At 51.1% G+C, this 16,269-nt stretch overlaps 1 protein-coding gene across 2 annotated transcripts in view; it reads right to left on the reverse strand.

Annotated features, from left to right (window-relative positions):
• Positions 1 to 16,269, reverse strand: part of RASA3 (RAS p21 protein activator 3) — a 120,764-nt gene that overhangs the window by 75,159 nt on the left and 29,336 nt on the right. Inside the window, exon 1 of one of the 2 annotated variants that reach the window (XM_030314535.1) lies at positions 9,362 to 9,428. The exons of the other annotated variant lie outside the window; for it this stretch is intronic. The gene's annotated coding sequence lies outside the window, so the exon portion shown is untranslated. Of the gene's footprint in view, positions 1 to 9,361; positions 9,429 to 16,269 lie in introns of those variants that run through there. 2 annotated transcript variants of the gene reach the window in all.

The following is a 16,269-nucleotide window of genomic DNA, read 5'->3' on the forward strand; positions in this document are numbered from 1 at the left end:
GCAGGGCACGACCTCACAACCACTACCGCCTGCTTCCTCTGCCTCCAGGAGGGTCACGGCCCAGGAAGGGGTACTGACGCACCTTTCAGATTTCCTCCAGTAGGTAAGAGACAAGCATAAAATAAGGCTATTCACAGGGAAATTAAAAGCTCAAAATACAATGAAAAGAAGGAAAATTACACGTATCCAGCTGTCCCTCCCCCACCACATGTGACTCAGTGGTCAACTGAGCTCTGAGTTCCCTAGTAGCTAAGGCAAGAATGGAAACAAGGCAGAACACACTCTTCAGACTTTCTCTGAAAATAAAGCACACCATTCTCCCTCGGGAAACACTGTTCTACAGCAAGGAGGTGTCGGACTGGGCCTGTCTTCTGTGCTCCTTTTACAAGAGATCACGTGGCTACTTCTCAGCCCGTCTGTCATGAGACGAGGCACACAAACTACAGTTGCTGTGAGAGTCCTGGTGAACAAGGTGGGGTGGCCCCACTCAGCTCAAGGCCAGGCCTCCACGTGCTTACCACGGACTCAGACGGCCATCTCCACAGCCAACCTGTCCCACGGCCAAGGCTCCTGGAGACATCTGGATGGCCCAAGTTCAGTTGAGGGGCCTGGTAAGACCCCCAAGGAGGACAGCAGAGCCAGGCCCCAGCGGTCCTCAGCCAGGCCTCTGCCCTCAGACGGACAGCATCCAGCCACACGGCCCCTCACTGGGCTCCTCTGTCCTCCCCGAGAAACCTGGGACATGGCTGGGTCTCACTTCTGTCTTTGCCTCCAGCATCTAAAACAGCATACTACTCTGGCAAACAGTAATGATCCTGTAAACGTTAGCTCAAACGAAAAGTGAGTGAATGCACTAATAAAATGACCAGCTGGGCAGGGCTTTGGGAGTACTGATTCCACACCTCTGCTGGGTATTTCGCAGGCGTCTTTGAGAGCCAAGGTGCATAATCAGGACCAGGGAGCAGGACCATCCAGCAGTGACTGGACAAGGACAGGGCCCTGTGGATTCCACCCCAGTCCAGGATGTGTGCTGCACCCTGAGCCAATGATCGGGCCCCTGGAAGCCACTGCTGGAGGGACAGCACAGGTGCTCTGGGAGACTGCATGAGCAGAGCCTGAACTCCCAATACCCTTGCGGACCCACAACATGTGACAGAGGCATCTGGGATCCCCAGCCCCTCCACCAGCCGACTGCCACAGCCTATCTGGACCTCACAGTACTGAGGATTCACCCGGCCAAATCCAGCCCAACCCGCCAGTCCCAAATCCGTGGCCCCAAAGCTGTGAGATACAGGTGGCTGTTTCTAAGCCTTAAAACTGTGAGGAAGCCTATTCCCAGAACACACGCAAGTCCAAAGCCTCACAAGCTCATACAGGTCTACCCAACGCACACACAACTTCCTCATATCACAAGCTCATACGGTATTAGCCGGGCACACACAATTTCTCACGTTAGAAGCTCATAGAGGACTACCCAGGACAAATGCAATTTACTCATTTTCTGAGCTCCTATACTGCTAACCGGGGCGCACACTATGTCCTCAGGTCCTGATCTCATACACTGGAAGTCAAGTGGCTTTCCTTTTCCTCCCCCTCCGGCACACTGCTGATGACCTTAATCATGCGATTACTCCAGTGACAGGGTCTGACCCCATCCAGCCATCATCTTATCTGTGTGTCACAGCCCTGAGGGGCTCAGGACATGTGTCCTGTGGGCGGCACGGGGTGGCTACAGGAGATACTTTGCACATGCCGTGGTGTGATTCGGTTCCTATTGTGCATCCGTTATCCCAGATTGGAGAGGGGAAATAAAACGTGATAGACAGACACCCACGGTGAGCCTGATGATGGCACAGCCCGGTCTGTGGGGACCTTTGAAGGCTGAACCAGCCAGAGCCACAGGACCAGTCCCCTCCTAAGAGGTCATCATAGCAGCAAGAGAGAGCAGAGCAGTTCTGTCATGATGAACTGTGCCAGCTTGCTTTACAATTTCAGGATCCAACTGCTTTTTTTAACATTCCTTAACAGACCAAGAGACTGGAACAAAGAAGCTTAAAGCCCCCGAGTGAGTGAGCAGGAGGCCTGCCTGCTCTTGCCGAAGCCATATCAGACAAGGGCTGTGCTCTCACCAGGACCCCACACAGGACCCTGGACCGGGGTGGCCCTGCTGGTCCTTCGCCTCATGGTCACCTTACATTTACCCCCTAGAAAAGGGGCTGCTGCCCCGACCTTGATTTCCATTTGTCAGGAAGGTAGCATTCTGAGCCTGTGGGTAGAAGACGCTGTCCCCCTGCCGGCCACACTGCCATAAAAACACATAAATCAGGTGTCGTGTCCTCAGGCTGTGGCTCCACAGAGGCCGGGGAGATACCCTGTATTGGGTGCTCCCCTCAGGTCTCAGCCTGGGGCCCTTACCGAACACGGCGCTAAGACACAGTCTGCTCTCTAAATGCTGAGTTAGTGGATGTCATTTAAAAATGGAGTGATTTCACATTTATTTTAAATCCTTTAGAAAACTCTGAGGATCTGGCCATGCCCATAGCCACTTCCCCTTGCTGAAACGGTTGCAGCAGGTCTGGTGGGGTGGCCCCTCTCAGGGGGCACCTGCTGGCCTTGTGCATTTGGAACCACCGTGCCACACATTTGGGGGACAGCCCAGACCTGTTCAGGTCTTTTTGTGCATGTGGTTGTCAGAATCCATCGCTCGAGAAAAGCCACCCCATGGTAGAAATGTCGCCAAAATACAAACCCAAGGGCCCTGGCTTCTCATGCAGTCTGCCCTCCCTGACCCCTCACTGAGTCTGCCTACACCCCACTCTCCAGAGTGCCTGTCAGCCAGAGGGCAACCGCCCCAGAGCCCTCCACCTCCCCAACAGTGCAAGCAGCATCTGGGGTCCCCTTGGAAAATGGAATCTCTAGCTGGAAGGCCACCTGTGGCAGACTGCGGGAGGAGGGGGACTCTGGGGCAAAGGCCTATAGCGCATCTGCAGGGACGGAGGGCAGGCTGGCACCCACTTGCTAGGAGCGCCTCCCCCCTCCACGCCCCTCGCTCTGGGTCACCCCTGGCATCACTTAATCCCATGGTTCCCGAGTGGCCAGGCAGACCCCTGTGCCAGGACCACTGCTACAGGTGCATGGAGCCCCCTTCACGTGGCGCTAGGGCTGCCAGGATGGGGTGAGAACGGAGGAGGCGGCCTCGGAAGTCTGAAGAACGGCCCCTGAATGAGAAACAGAAGCCTAAGACACTACAACGCCAAGACAGAAAATCAGTCACTTCTCCATTTTCCAATTAGTTCTGTACACAACAGCACATCCTCAGAATTATTTACATGTTCAATTTTGAACCGAACTCAAACTATTCAGCACCAAAAAGACACAAAACAGTAGCTAACCTCACCCTCTCACTTAAAATCTAGTCTTTTCCCAAGCGGGGAGAAATGCATGTTCTAATCTCACACTTTTCCAATGAAGCTAGAGGTGAAAACAGTGTTCTTGGACAATACCTCGATGCTGAAATAAAAAGCTGGAAAATTAAGAAAAGTGAAAAAGAAACCACCAGTTTCCTCTTCATTTTTAAAATATTGTGTTGAGGGGCGCCTGGGTGGCGCAGTCGGTTAAGCGTCCGACTTCAGCCAGATCACGATCTCGCGGTCCGTGAGTTCGAGCCCCGCATCAGGCTCTGGGCTGATGGCTCAGAGCCTGGAGCCTGTTTCCGATTCTGTGTCTCCCTCTCTCTCTGCCCCTCCCCCGTTCATGCTCTGTCTCTCTCTGACCCAAAAATAAATAAAAACGTTGAAAAATAAATAAATAAAATAAAATAAAATAAAATAAAATAAAATAAAATAAAATAAAATATTGTGTTGAATGGGCCTTTGATTCCTTGGAAACTAAACTCTGTGTCTATTCGCAAAATACCTTTTCACCTAGTGCTGCATTTTCTATCTAACAGCCACGAAGATCAGAAAAGAGTAAGCAGGCCGTTGAGAGCACAGCCACTTTGCATGCTGAAGACACGCCGAGTGTGCCCTCCATGCCCGTGACCCTGGCACCTCCCCGCAGCAACGTGGAGACGGGGTCCCCCCAGGACCTCACGCCCCTCCCAGGCGGCACGCTCCGGGCAGACAGGTGTCCACACCGGCAGGAGGGCCGCGCTCTGGCTCTGGTCCAGGCCAGGGCTCGGCATGTCCCCACGGTGTGTCCCCACAGCTCCGGGTGCCCCAGCCCCATGGCAGCACACGGGCTGCCCTCCGGCCCCGGGAGGGGAAGTCCAGTTAGGGACCCCGTGCCTCTGAGCTGCGCGCCTGCACCTGCTTGACCCTGACGGGGAGGGGGAAGGGGAGGGAGGTGCCACCAGCAACAGTGACTTAAACTGAAGCCCCCAGACCCGGTCCCGTGTGCCGGGGGACCTGCACATTCGCACAAATCACAGACTTTCAAAGTCACAGAAGTTATCAAAAAATACTGTTTTAGAGACATAGAGGTTCCCATGCCCTTAGGTTGCAAACTGCTGTGGGGACACATGTCACCTCCCCGCGACCCAGTCTGGGGCGTCGCACACCTGCGAGCGGCTCCATGCAGTGGCCAGAAGGGACCGTCCCTCACCGAGCTCCCAAAACATGTGTTTGCGTCCCGTGTAGGCGATTCTCTTGTGTCACTTTGCCCAGTGCCTCTCCCCCTGCAAGGGTACACCTCCAAAAGAACCTCAGAATTCTCCAGAGAACATCCTCCTGCGACCTCCTCGTCTGAGGGAAAGACGACAGGTTTGAACAAATCTGCATAGTGCAATTTCCCAAATTAATGTTCACATGATGAAATGTTAGCTGGTTACTAAGATCAATGAATAAGCTTCCGGAGAACACAGTAGGGACATACATAAGAAATAAATAAAGAGGGACGAAATGTCAGTAAGTGTGAAACTATAATTACTAAAACAGCAACTGTGCCTCACTATAAGTAATCAAACTGTTAAGACTTCCTGAGTCGTCTACACCTTCCAGCCCCGTTCCCCTCCCCTAAGTCTCTTGCTCCTGTCCACTTTGTTTCTACTAATCACAGACACATTCTAGCAGGGGTGAGGATGTCCAGGCAGCTGAGAAGGGTGAAGAAAACAACAGAAACAGATGACAGAAATATTCTGAGGTGGTGTTTTTAACATAGGAACTAAGGTGAGGCTACTATGCAAACGTATGAAAGAGTGGGGGGGACTAGACACTGGTGAAGATAAGGATCTGAGCTGTCTTCAAGCTGGGCCTGGGCCCTCCTGGGGGCAACTTGCAGGGAGGTCACCCCACGTTATCCCTGCCCATTGGCACAGTAAACAGGAGGTGCCAATAATCACAACCACACAAAGAGCATGCAGTCTGTAGGATGCCCCTGTGCCACAGAAACCTCAGCCTGGGAATGGTTTTCACCTGGTGCTCCCGCCTACAGAGGAGCTAGAATGTGAATCAAACAGGGCAGAACAGCTGGGAAATCACCTGGGAGGTCACCTGAGAGAACGTCTGGGTCAACACCTGAGAGAACACCTGGGGGAACGGCTGGGAGATCACCTGGGAGATCACCTGGGGGAACACCTGGCGAATGCCTGGCAGTGGACACCAGTGCCACAGGGCCACGCCCAAGGCCCACCGTTTCCTCCAGTCGAGGTGTTGTACACTTGCTTGTATGTGTGCATGTCTGTGCATGTGTGTGTACACGTGTGTGTTTTGATTTCTGGTTTTTCCTTTAACAGCTTTATTGTGAAAGGATCAGAATACCAAAAAATCCACCTGTTTAAAGTGTACAACTCAAGGTTTTTTAGTATATTCACTAGATTGTGCAAATATCCCCACAATCAGTGTGAGAACATTTTCGTGCCCCTGAAATCAACAGCCTCACCTCTTCCGCCTCCCCCAGGCCCTGGCAGCTCACTCTCCATCTCTACGGTTTTACCTGTTCTGGATATTCATATAACACGTGACCTTTGGAGTCTGACTTCTTTCAGAAGCATAATGTTCTGGGTTCGGCCACACTGTGGCCTGTGTCAAGACCCTGTACTTTCTCAGGCTGAGTGATACTCCCCCGTATGGATGTACTATTACATATATACCCAGTTCTTCAGTTGACGGACACTTGGGTTGTTTCCAGCTTTGGACTGCTCTGAACCCTGCTGCTGTGGTGACTGTGTACAGGCTTCTGTGTGGACAGGTGCGCCCGGGAGTACAGGTGCTGGGTCATGTGGTATCCCCGGGCTCTGGCCTCCGAACTGTTCCCTACGGCGGCTGCAACACTGCATTCCCGCTGGCAGTGGATGAGGGTCCAGTGACACTCACGACTGTCTGTCTTTTCAGTTACACGTTGGCTTGGAATCAGAGAGATGCCTGTTCCTCAATTTGTTTTATGATGTAAAATGAGGCGATTGTGGTAACAGGGTTATGAAGACAGTAACATTTTTGGCACAGATTTCTGCACTTCCCACACAATGGCCGGGCCATTGCACTCTGGTTTCATGTCCCAGGTGACTGGGCTCCCCAAGCCTTCATCCCAGCATGAGAGATTCTGGGTTTACACTGCCTGTGTCCGAGCACTGACACTGAAAGCACGGGGGGCTCGGCCTGAGAAGCTGGCATGTGACGACAACCACGCACAACCCAATCCACCCACAGGCCTCTAGGCCGCCAGAGCTTAAGGAAAGATCCAGCTTCTTTCCTAGAGAAAGTGTGAGGTTCCCAAGGCTGGTCTACAACTCTGGATCAGCCTCAGGGGCCAAGGAGAGAGGCGGAAACACTGTGTGTATGTATAGGTTTCCTTTAAAATAGTTTCTTTATATGTATTTTGTCATTGCTGCTCAGAAGTACCGGTAACACAACTGTGGGAATCCAAGATTAAATGCTACAGTCTTTCCACAGCCCCAGGCCCAGCCATAGACCCACCCTCTAGAAATGTCACTGGTTTCTGTTTCTTGGCCCTGGAGCAAACATCACCAATTTAAATAACAGCATCACTGATATTTCTCGGTTTATCAATTTAAAATCAACTGTTGACTCCCTGCCATGAAAGATGAAGAATTTAGGGTCATGCACATCCCCCACTCCTGCCTCCCAATCATTTTACTACGTCAAGTACTCAACACTTCACGCTGCTCTGTACCTCACACTGTCTCACCTACTCTCTCGGTAAGTTGACTCCAAACATGCTAACTCCACAAGACGCCTGTACATCACGACCATGTGGCTGTGTGTTGTGACCAGACACCACTGCCCCCTCCAGCTCACCCTTCACTTCGTCCCCTCTTGCTCAGCCTGAGCGCCTGCCTCCTCCAGGCTGTGCTCAGGGCCGTAAGGAGGACACCCCCCGGCCCGTCCAAGGGCCTTTATCACTTGACAAAGTACGAATTCAGCGTCCAGGTCCTCTTACCCTGTTTAAGGCACAATTCCACTTCTAAGAGCTTTTTAAATACATTAAATGGTCCAAATTTCCATTCAAACCTGTAGCTGCTTTCACAAATCACAATTCCTTGATTCATAAAGTAAGACCGTGGCCTGGAGGGGACGACCCCTCCCAGCCTATGCTGGAAAGAGAGCCAGCCTTCTGCAAGACCTAGGGTTTGTTTGTTTGTTTTCTCCAGAAACAACCAACATAGGATTTCAGGCTGTTCTTTTCTGCCCTGAATACTTTGGTACTTTTCTTTCTTTTTCCCACACCGTTCTCTGTAAGAATCCTGGCTTGAACTTGAGAGAGAAAATTTCTTAGATGTTAACAAAAGATTAGAAAAACCATTTTCTTCCTTATGAAATCAGAGCTTGTCACTCATACCTCTAATGCAAAACCCAAAGTTCTGGAAAGACTTTTAAACAGATGATGTTCCTTTGTTCATTCATGTCTGACCCAAAGGGAAACCGCCTGGGTCCTCACAGACCCAGGGTCTGCACCAAGAGCAAGATTTCATGTTATTCTGGGGTAAAGAGACTCAGAGGCCTTTCTGATGAAAGCTTGCCCTTTTCATAAGTAACTTATTATCTCTTCGGTTGGCCATGTCTCAGGCACTTCGAATGCTGCAGTCAGGGTGGTCTCCGACTCTGCTGGGGGGTCTGCAAGTAGTGAAGGCAATTACGACAGCTGAGCACAAGGCCGTGTGCTCACAAGACTTCACACATAGGTAACATCCGTGTTAGTAAGTGTCACTGCAACAGTCCTGTGCAACACCTGTGAGATGCATGTGTGTGCCACGTGTGGCTCCATAAGGAAGGAGGCACTGTGGAAACTCTAGCGGTGCTAACATCCGCGTGCAGACGGCAGACAAACGCATAAAATCCCTTCCTCTTTTCCTTCCTCTCAGCAGCCAGAAGAGAGGCACAGAGAAGACAGGCGGTGGCAACCCCCAGGCAGGGGCGGGGGGCTGGAAGAACCCCCCGAGCAAGGTGCCACGACCACCAAGGCTGGCTGGCTCTGCTCCTCCGAGCTGGACAGAAAGAAACAGGCAATGAGAGCAGAGGTCTGCAGCAATGCAGAGTGTGGGAGACAGTTACCACAAAACAGAACCTGCAGGCCACAGATCTGGTAAGCATTCTGGTATCCAAAATATATAAAGAGTTCCTACAACTCAACAGCTACAAATGACCCAATTTAAAAACAGGCAAACAACCTGAAGGACATTTTCCCCAAGATATCCAAACTGGTACACGGACAGGAAAGGACGCTCAGCATCGTGTGTCCAGGGAAACGCAAGACAGACCAGCATGGAGAGACCCTCCACCATGAGGGCAGCTGGGATGTCTGTAACACAGGAAAACACCAGGTGTCGGTGAGAAAGTGTGGCACTCCTCCACGGCCACTGGGAGCGTGAGCAGCGCAGCCCTGTGGGAAGCAGGCAGCCAAACGCTCACAAGAACTGAGAACAGAAAGGTGCAGGTGAATGTCCACGGCAGCGCTGTTCACAGTAGCCCGAAGGTGGGGACAACCCAGACATGTGCACCTGCCATCCAGAGACCAGCGGACATCATAAGCTGGGCAGGGGCAGGTGGGACGGGCTTGCTGGAGGAATACACACTGCTCCTGTGGGTGATTAAAAAGTCTGAAACTAAAGGTGAGTGGTGGTTGCACGACAAGAGAATGCAGTAAATCCCACTGAAGTCTATACTTAAAAAGAGATAGATGGTGATTTTTTTTGAAAGAGAGAGAGCCTGTGTGTGCACAAGCAGGGGAGGGAAGCAGAGGGAGCCCAACACAGGGCTTGATCTCTCAACCCTGGGATGTGACCTGAGCAGAAACCAAGAGCCCAGTCAGAAGCTCAACCAACTGAGCCACCCAGTGTCCCGAAATGGTGAATTTTATGTTATGCACATTTTATCACAATTTAAAAAAGAAAAGTAAAGATGCCTACCAGTGTTTTGACCGAGGCCGTGGCTGTTCTGTGTGACTGTGGTTATGACACAGGGGCCACATTCCACCCAACATCCTTTTCTGGAGCAAGAAAGGGTATAAATAAATTCTTTTAAATTTTACATTTAATTTAATTTAATTTAAAAAAAAATTTTTAATGTTTATTTATTCTTCAGGGAGAGAGAGAGAGAGAGAGAGACAGAGTGTGAGTGGGGGAGGGGCAGAGAGAGAGGGAGACACAGAATCCGAAGCAGGTTCCAGGCTCTGAGCTGTCAGCACAGAGCCCAATGCGGGGCTTGAACTCACAAACCTCGAGATCATGACCTGAGCTGAAGTTGGACGCTCAACCGACCAAGCCACCCAGGCACCCCTAATTTCATTTTTATTCGTACATTTTTGTTGGGAGTGAACATACACTTGGTAAACACAACTCAGCGAATTTCACATATGTGCACAGTATGTAATCAGTAGCCAGACCAAGATGTGGAATGGTCCCAGCACTCTAGAATGTTCTTCCAGTCTTCCCAGGTCAATACCCCTCCCAGGAGGGCTTAGCACTCTTCAAAATTTTATAACATCTGTTAGTTTTGCCTGTTCTGAACCTCATAAAAATAGAGCCAGACCTGTTAAAGCACTAGAGGTTGCAGACTGGATTCGAATTTCACCTTTAAAAAAAATTTTTTTAATGTTTATTTATTTTTGAGAGAGAGAGAGAGAGAGAGAGAGAGAGAGAGAGCACGAACAGGGGAGAGGCAGAGAGAGAGGGGGACACAGAATCCAAAGCAGGCTCCAGGCTCCGAGCTGTCAGCACAGAGCCCCATGCGGGGCTAGAACTCACAGACCATGAGATCATGACCTGAGCTGCAGTCAGACGCCCAACCAACTGAGCCACCCAGGCGCCCCTCACCTCTCATTTTAATTTATAAACTGAAGTAATTTTATACAGAGAAGCTTGCCCCTCATCTACCATTTGATAACTTTCGTGAAGCTCACACAGAAAGCTGGGATAAATGCTTGATTATTCCACTTATTTACCAGATTTTCAAGTAACGAATTAGTGTCCTGTCGTCCTTGAAAGGTGAATAATTTAGGCTTTTTTGTAATTTTGCAATTATTTTTCATTGACACAATTTACATATAAAATTCAACCTTTTAAAATGTACAACTCAGTGCTTTTCAGTAAATTCACAGAGTTGTACAACTATCAACACTAATTCCAAAGGATTTTCATCAACTGCAAGTGAAGCCGCCCTGAGAGCCTTCACCCTGTCCTGGCCTCCGCCCCCAGCAACCCACTGTTGGCTCACAGATCTGCCTCTTTGGGGTCTTTCGTATAAATGCAGTCATGCACATTCGGCCTCTGGCCTCTTTGGCTTGACATCCTGTGTTCAAGGGCTTCCCACTGTGGCCTCAGGACAGTGCTTCAAGGTGTGGGCACAGCTTCATGTGCAAGCACTCACACACACACACCAGTCTACACCTGCACCCCAGAGACTCAGGAGAAACAACACGAGACAACACTACCCAAACCACATGACCTGGGCACATCAGCCTGCCTCCCTAGGCCTCAGTTTCCCATCTGTAAACTGGGTGGCCAATCATCAGGACAAGCAACACTCCAGTGGCTCAGAAAATAGTCCCCATCATAGAGGACATGATGCTATATGTGGAAAACCTGAAAGACTCCACCAAAAACCTGCTAGAACTGATCCATGAATTTAGCAAAGTCACAGGATATAAAATCAATGTACAGAAATCACTTGCATTCCTATACACCAATAATGAAGCAACGGAAAGAGAAAGCAAGGAATCGTTCCCATTCACAACTGCACCAAAAACCATACAATAGCTAGGAATAAACCTAACCAAAGAGGTGAAAAATCTATACACTGAAAACTATAGAGAGCTTATGAAAGAAATTAAAGAAGACACAAAAAAATGGAAAAAGATTCCATGCTCCTGGATAGGAAGAACAAGTATTGTTAAAATGTCGATACTCCCCAAAGCAATCTACATGTTCAGTGCAATCCCTATCAAAATAACACCAACATTCTTCACAGAGCTAGAACAGACAACCCTGAAATTTGTATGAAACCACAAAAGACCCTGAATGGCCAAAGAGATCTTGAAAAAGAAAACCAAAGCAGGAGGCATCACAATCCCAGACTTCAAGTTATACTTCAAAGCTGTAATCATCAAGACAGTATGGTACCGGCACAAGAACAGACACTCAGATCAATGGAACAGAATAGAGAACCCAGAAATGGACCCACAAACGTATGGCCAACTAATCTTTGACAAATAATATCCAATGGAATAAAGACAGTCTCTTCAGCAAGTGGTGCTGGGAAAACTGGACGGCGACATGCAGAAGAATGAACCTGGACCACTTTCTCACACCATACACAAAAATAAACTCAAAATGGATGAAAGACCTCAATGTAAGACAGGAAGCCATCAAAATCCTCGAGGAGAAAGCAGGCAAAAACCTCTTTGACCTCAGCCACAGCAAATTCTTACTCAATACGTCCCCGGAGGCAAGGGAAACAAAAGCAAAAATGAACTATTGGGACCTCATCAAGATAAAAATCTTCTGCACCACGAAGGAAACAATCAGCAAAACTAAAAGGCAACCAAAGGAATGGGAGAAGATATTTGCAAATGACATATCAGATAAAGGGTTAGTACCTAAAATCTATCAAGAACTTCTCAAACTCAACACCCAAAAACAAATAATCCTGCGAAGAAATGGGCAGAAGACATGAATAGACACTTTTCCAAAGAAGACATCCAGATGGCCAATTGACACATGAAAAAAATGCTCAACATCACTCATCATCGGGGAAATACAAATCAAAACCACAATGAGATACCACCTTACACCTGTCAGAATGGCTAACAACTCAGGCAACAACAGATGTTGGCAAGGATGCGAAGAGAGAGGATCTCTTTTGCATTGTTGGTGGGAATGCAAGCTGGTGCAGCCACTCTGGAAAACAGTGTGGAGGTTCCTCAAAAAATTAAAAATAGAACTACCCTATGACCCAGCAATTGCACTACTAGGTATTTATCCAAAGAATGCAGGGGTACTGATTCAAAGGGGTACATGCACCTCAATGTTTATAGCCATGCTATCAATAATAGCCAAAGTATGGAAAGAGCCCAAATGTCAATCAACGGATGAATGGATAAAGAAGATGTGGTGTATATATATACAATGGAGTATGGAACTAGAGGGTATTATACTAAGTGAAATAAGTCAGAGAAAGAGAGGTATCATATGATTTCACTCATGTGTGGGATTTGAGAAACTTAACAGAAGACCATAGGGGGAGGGAAGGAAAAATAAGATACAAACAGAGAGGGAGGAAAAGAAACCATAAGAAACTCTTAAATACAGAGGACAAACTGAGGGTTGCTCATGGGGGGCAGGGGAGAGGGGAAAATGGGTGACGGGCACTGAAAAGGGCACTTGGGATGAGCACTGGGTGTTGTATGTAAGCGATAAACCATGGGAATCTAGTCCCGAGCCGAGAGCGCACTGTATACACTGTATGCTAACAAACTGGACAATAAATTATTTAGAAAGAAAGAAAAAAGAAAGTCGTCCCCAGGAGAGCAGCGGCAGCCGCACCGTGTCAGAGGCAGATTTCAGGGCCGCCCAAGGCTGGTGTGTGAGCACAGAACCGGTGTGCTACCAGCCCCAGGGGGGTTCTGGGCTCCCGGGTCACGGTCCTAAGCCCACCTTGCTGCACTTGAGTGACACCCAGCTGTTCTGACACTGTCCCTAGCCGGAGTGCCTCCTCCTTGCCTCAGGAGACCCTCCCTGAACGGACCACCCTCCTCCGTGGCCGTAAAGACCCAGAAGCCTCAGCACCCTCTCTAGGAAGAGCTGTGCTTCCACGGACATCTGTTCCGGCCGGACCACCGTTTCGCCAAACCTCCCCCACATGCCCGTTCTGTACTGACAGCAAGTGGCTGACGTGCGTGGGGCACTGTCCTTCCCTCCTCTGCCCTCAAAAGCACCCATTGCCCACCAAACAAAGCACTTCTGCCCACCGAGCATTCAGAGATCCCCACCAGCTAACACCCATCTGCGTGTGCAGGATGACCTTCACCGACTCACCTCCACGAGTCAAAACGCAGCGCTGGCCCAAGCCCCTGTGTCTCCTCCACCGCGGGCCATGCTGACCCACACTCCCAGCATCCACATCCGCCCCATCCCTGGAGCCACATGGCAGGGTTGCCCTGTGCCACTCCCAGGGCGTGCAGGCGCCCCCTCCCACCCCACATGATCACTGTGTTCTGTGCACAGTCTGCCCCTGCTGAGAGCAAAGGCCAGGCCTCACGGGCTCCGTCACCCCTCACTCACTTCCCAGAGCCAATCCTCACTCTTGGCAAACACATGCTGAACAAAAGAGCCGTCCTTGGAGCTAACCGGGAACCACCCAGAGGTCAAAAGTCCTAGGCCTGCCAAGATGACCTCAGATGCATCACCCATGGAACATTCCGGAAGACAGACTTCTTCATGATAGGCTGGCAAGGAGAGAGGCAGCTGGAAGGCCCATGGGTTGAGGAGGCAGGACCTTCAGAGGGATTTTAAAAATGAAGTAATAAAAGCTTTAAAATTATTTCCAAAAGGCCACAGACTGCTGTGTTAGCTGATTCATGCACAGGAGAAAAGAAAAGGTCTGTCCGTCTGCCAGCCGCAAGAAAGCAGGAACCTCTGCTGGATTCCAGGCCCACCCGGCACATTTGGGCTGTGTGTCCCCACCTGACTTCACGCCCCAGACTGCAGCACAGGCTGTGGCGACCCCTCCCTCCCGGGGGCGGAAGCAAGTGTCCTTCAAACCCCTGCCCCCAGCACCTCGCACGGAAGCCAGGGATCTCTGCTCAGCTGGATTTGTTTAAACTCCAAAGTTATTTTTAACACTGCCATTGGTCTAATTAGGCAGGAAACACTGGCCGGAGTACAGGCCGGCTGTCCTGGAGGAACCATGGGCCACTAGGAATGAGGCCACGTGGACGCACACAGGATGTCTTGCAAAACTTTGCTGAAATAGTGAAAAAAAGTACCTGGAGACTCTGATTTCATCTCAACATTCAGGTCACCCAGCCCCCCTCCCAGTGTTGGACTTCTGTGCGGCCACTTGCCCATCCCCTTGAGCCCAGATACCTTATCTTTAAAATCCAAGGGCTGTGAGGGGCGCTTGGGTGGCTCAGTCGGTTGGGCGTCCGACTTCAGCTCAGGTCATGATCTCGCAGTTGGTGAGTTCGAGCCCCGCGTCAGGCTCTGTGCTGACACCTCAGAGCCTGGAGCCTGCCTCGGATTCTGAGTCTCTCTCTCTCTCTCTCTCCCCTGCTCATGCTCTGTCTTTCTGTCTCTCTGTCTCTCTCTCAAAAATAAACATTAAAAAGAAAAATCCAAGGACTGTGGAGAGGTCCTCTGCCCGGAGGGAGTGACACATTGATCACAGGTGTCATAACACCCTCAATACCAGTGACCTCGCAGAGCTCACCAGCCACAGGCACAGCTTTCTGAGCATGACACCCATCTTCGAAGCAGAACTGGGATTCAAAACCCACAGGGCTGTCTGGGCTCCTCACCACACCGCGGTGGCATTTTGGTCAGCACACCACCTCCGCCTTCCTTGCTGCAGATGCCCCTCTGACACACACCAGAGCCTGAGGTGGCCTGTGGCACACAGGCGGTGATTCCAGGGCCCGGTAACACGGGTGTGGTGTTCCTGCAGGACTTTCTCAACAGCGGTCTGCCCCGGGCCCACCTGCTAGATGGTGGGGACGGGGGCTTTCCTGCTGAGGAGACTCACTGGAACAGGGCTGGGCAGACCCTGGTACTGGCCGGGGCGGGAACCAAGCCCACAGGCAGCGCCCCTCACCCTGTGCCATGGCGACCTGGGAAGTCTATGGCCCTCAGAGGCCTGACAGTGCACTGACGTCTCCCTTCTGGGCTTGAAACTCAGGCCCTCTCTCCCGAGGGAACCGGGGATCACCCTCTCAGGGTCTGGGAGCTGTGGGACAAGCAAAGAGCAAAAGGCCAGGCTGTGGACCTGCTTCACACGGAAGGCATGTGTTGCTCTGGGTCCCCAAGGAGTAACCAGTCCCAGAGCAGGGACTAGAGTCAGAGCCTGCAGCTCCCAGCCCCTCAATGTCCTCATCTGCCAGAGTAAGGCAGCGCCGCGTCCTCTGCAGACTCGTGAGCCCGGCCCAGGGAGTGATTGAGGGGTCTGCTTGCCACCAATGTCTCGGGGGCGTCTGGCAAAGACACGCAGCCCACCACCTCTCTGATGCCATGAGACATGTGCCTGGTTGCCCGCTGGCTATTGGACTTTGGGTCCAAGCGGACGCTCTCTGAGTAGCACTTCCCATCAGGGTAGCTCTCCCCTGATCAAAGTGCAAGTGTCTAAAAGACCCCAAGGCACCAACATGTGCTGCAGAACCCCAGAGGCTCCTGTATCTATTGCAGAGACCACAGTCCTCCAAAGGGGGCTGCAGGCTGGTCACACAGACCCGGGCCCCGGAGAGAGCTCCTGCCACAGCCCGGCCCCCCGCCAGATGCAGCCAAACCTTAGGAAGAGCCTGCATGGTCGCCAGCAGTCACCTACCACCCGCCGGCAGAGCCACTGCCGCCATCCAAGCCCGGCACTGCTGGGTGGTCATCACCCGAACCTTCAACCGGCAGCAATATCACCCACTAGGGGTGACACCGAGGGCCCTGCCCCCAGCACCACACAGTGGGAGTGGCCACCCTCCTTGGGTCACTGGCCACACGGACGGACGGCTCCAATGTGCGGCCCCCCGCAGAGAACCACAAACCAAAGCCTGTGCTGGCCCCTGAGTTTGCATCCTAATGGCAAGTTTAGAATAGGAAGCAATGGAAAACTTGAA

The sequence above is a fragment of the Lynx canadensis genome, chromosome A1 (assembly GCF_007474595.2).
Source record: "Lynx canadensis isolate LIC74 chromosome A1, mLynCan4.pri.v2, whole genome shotgun sequence".
In the NCBI taxonomy this organism is placed as follows: domain Eukaryota; kingdom Metazoa; phylum Chordata; class Mammalia; order Carnivora; family Felidae; genus Lynx; species Lynx canadensis.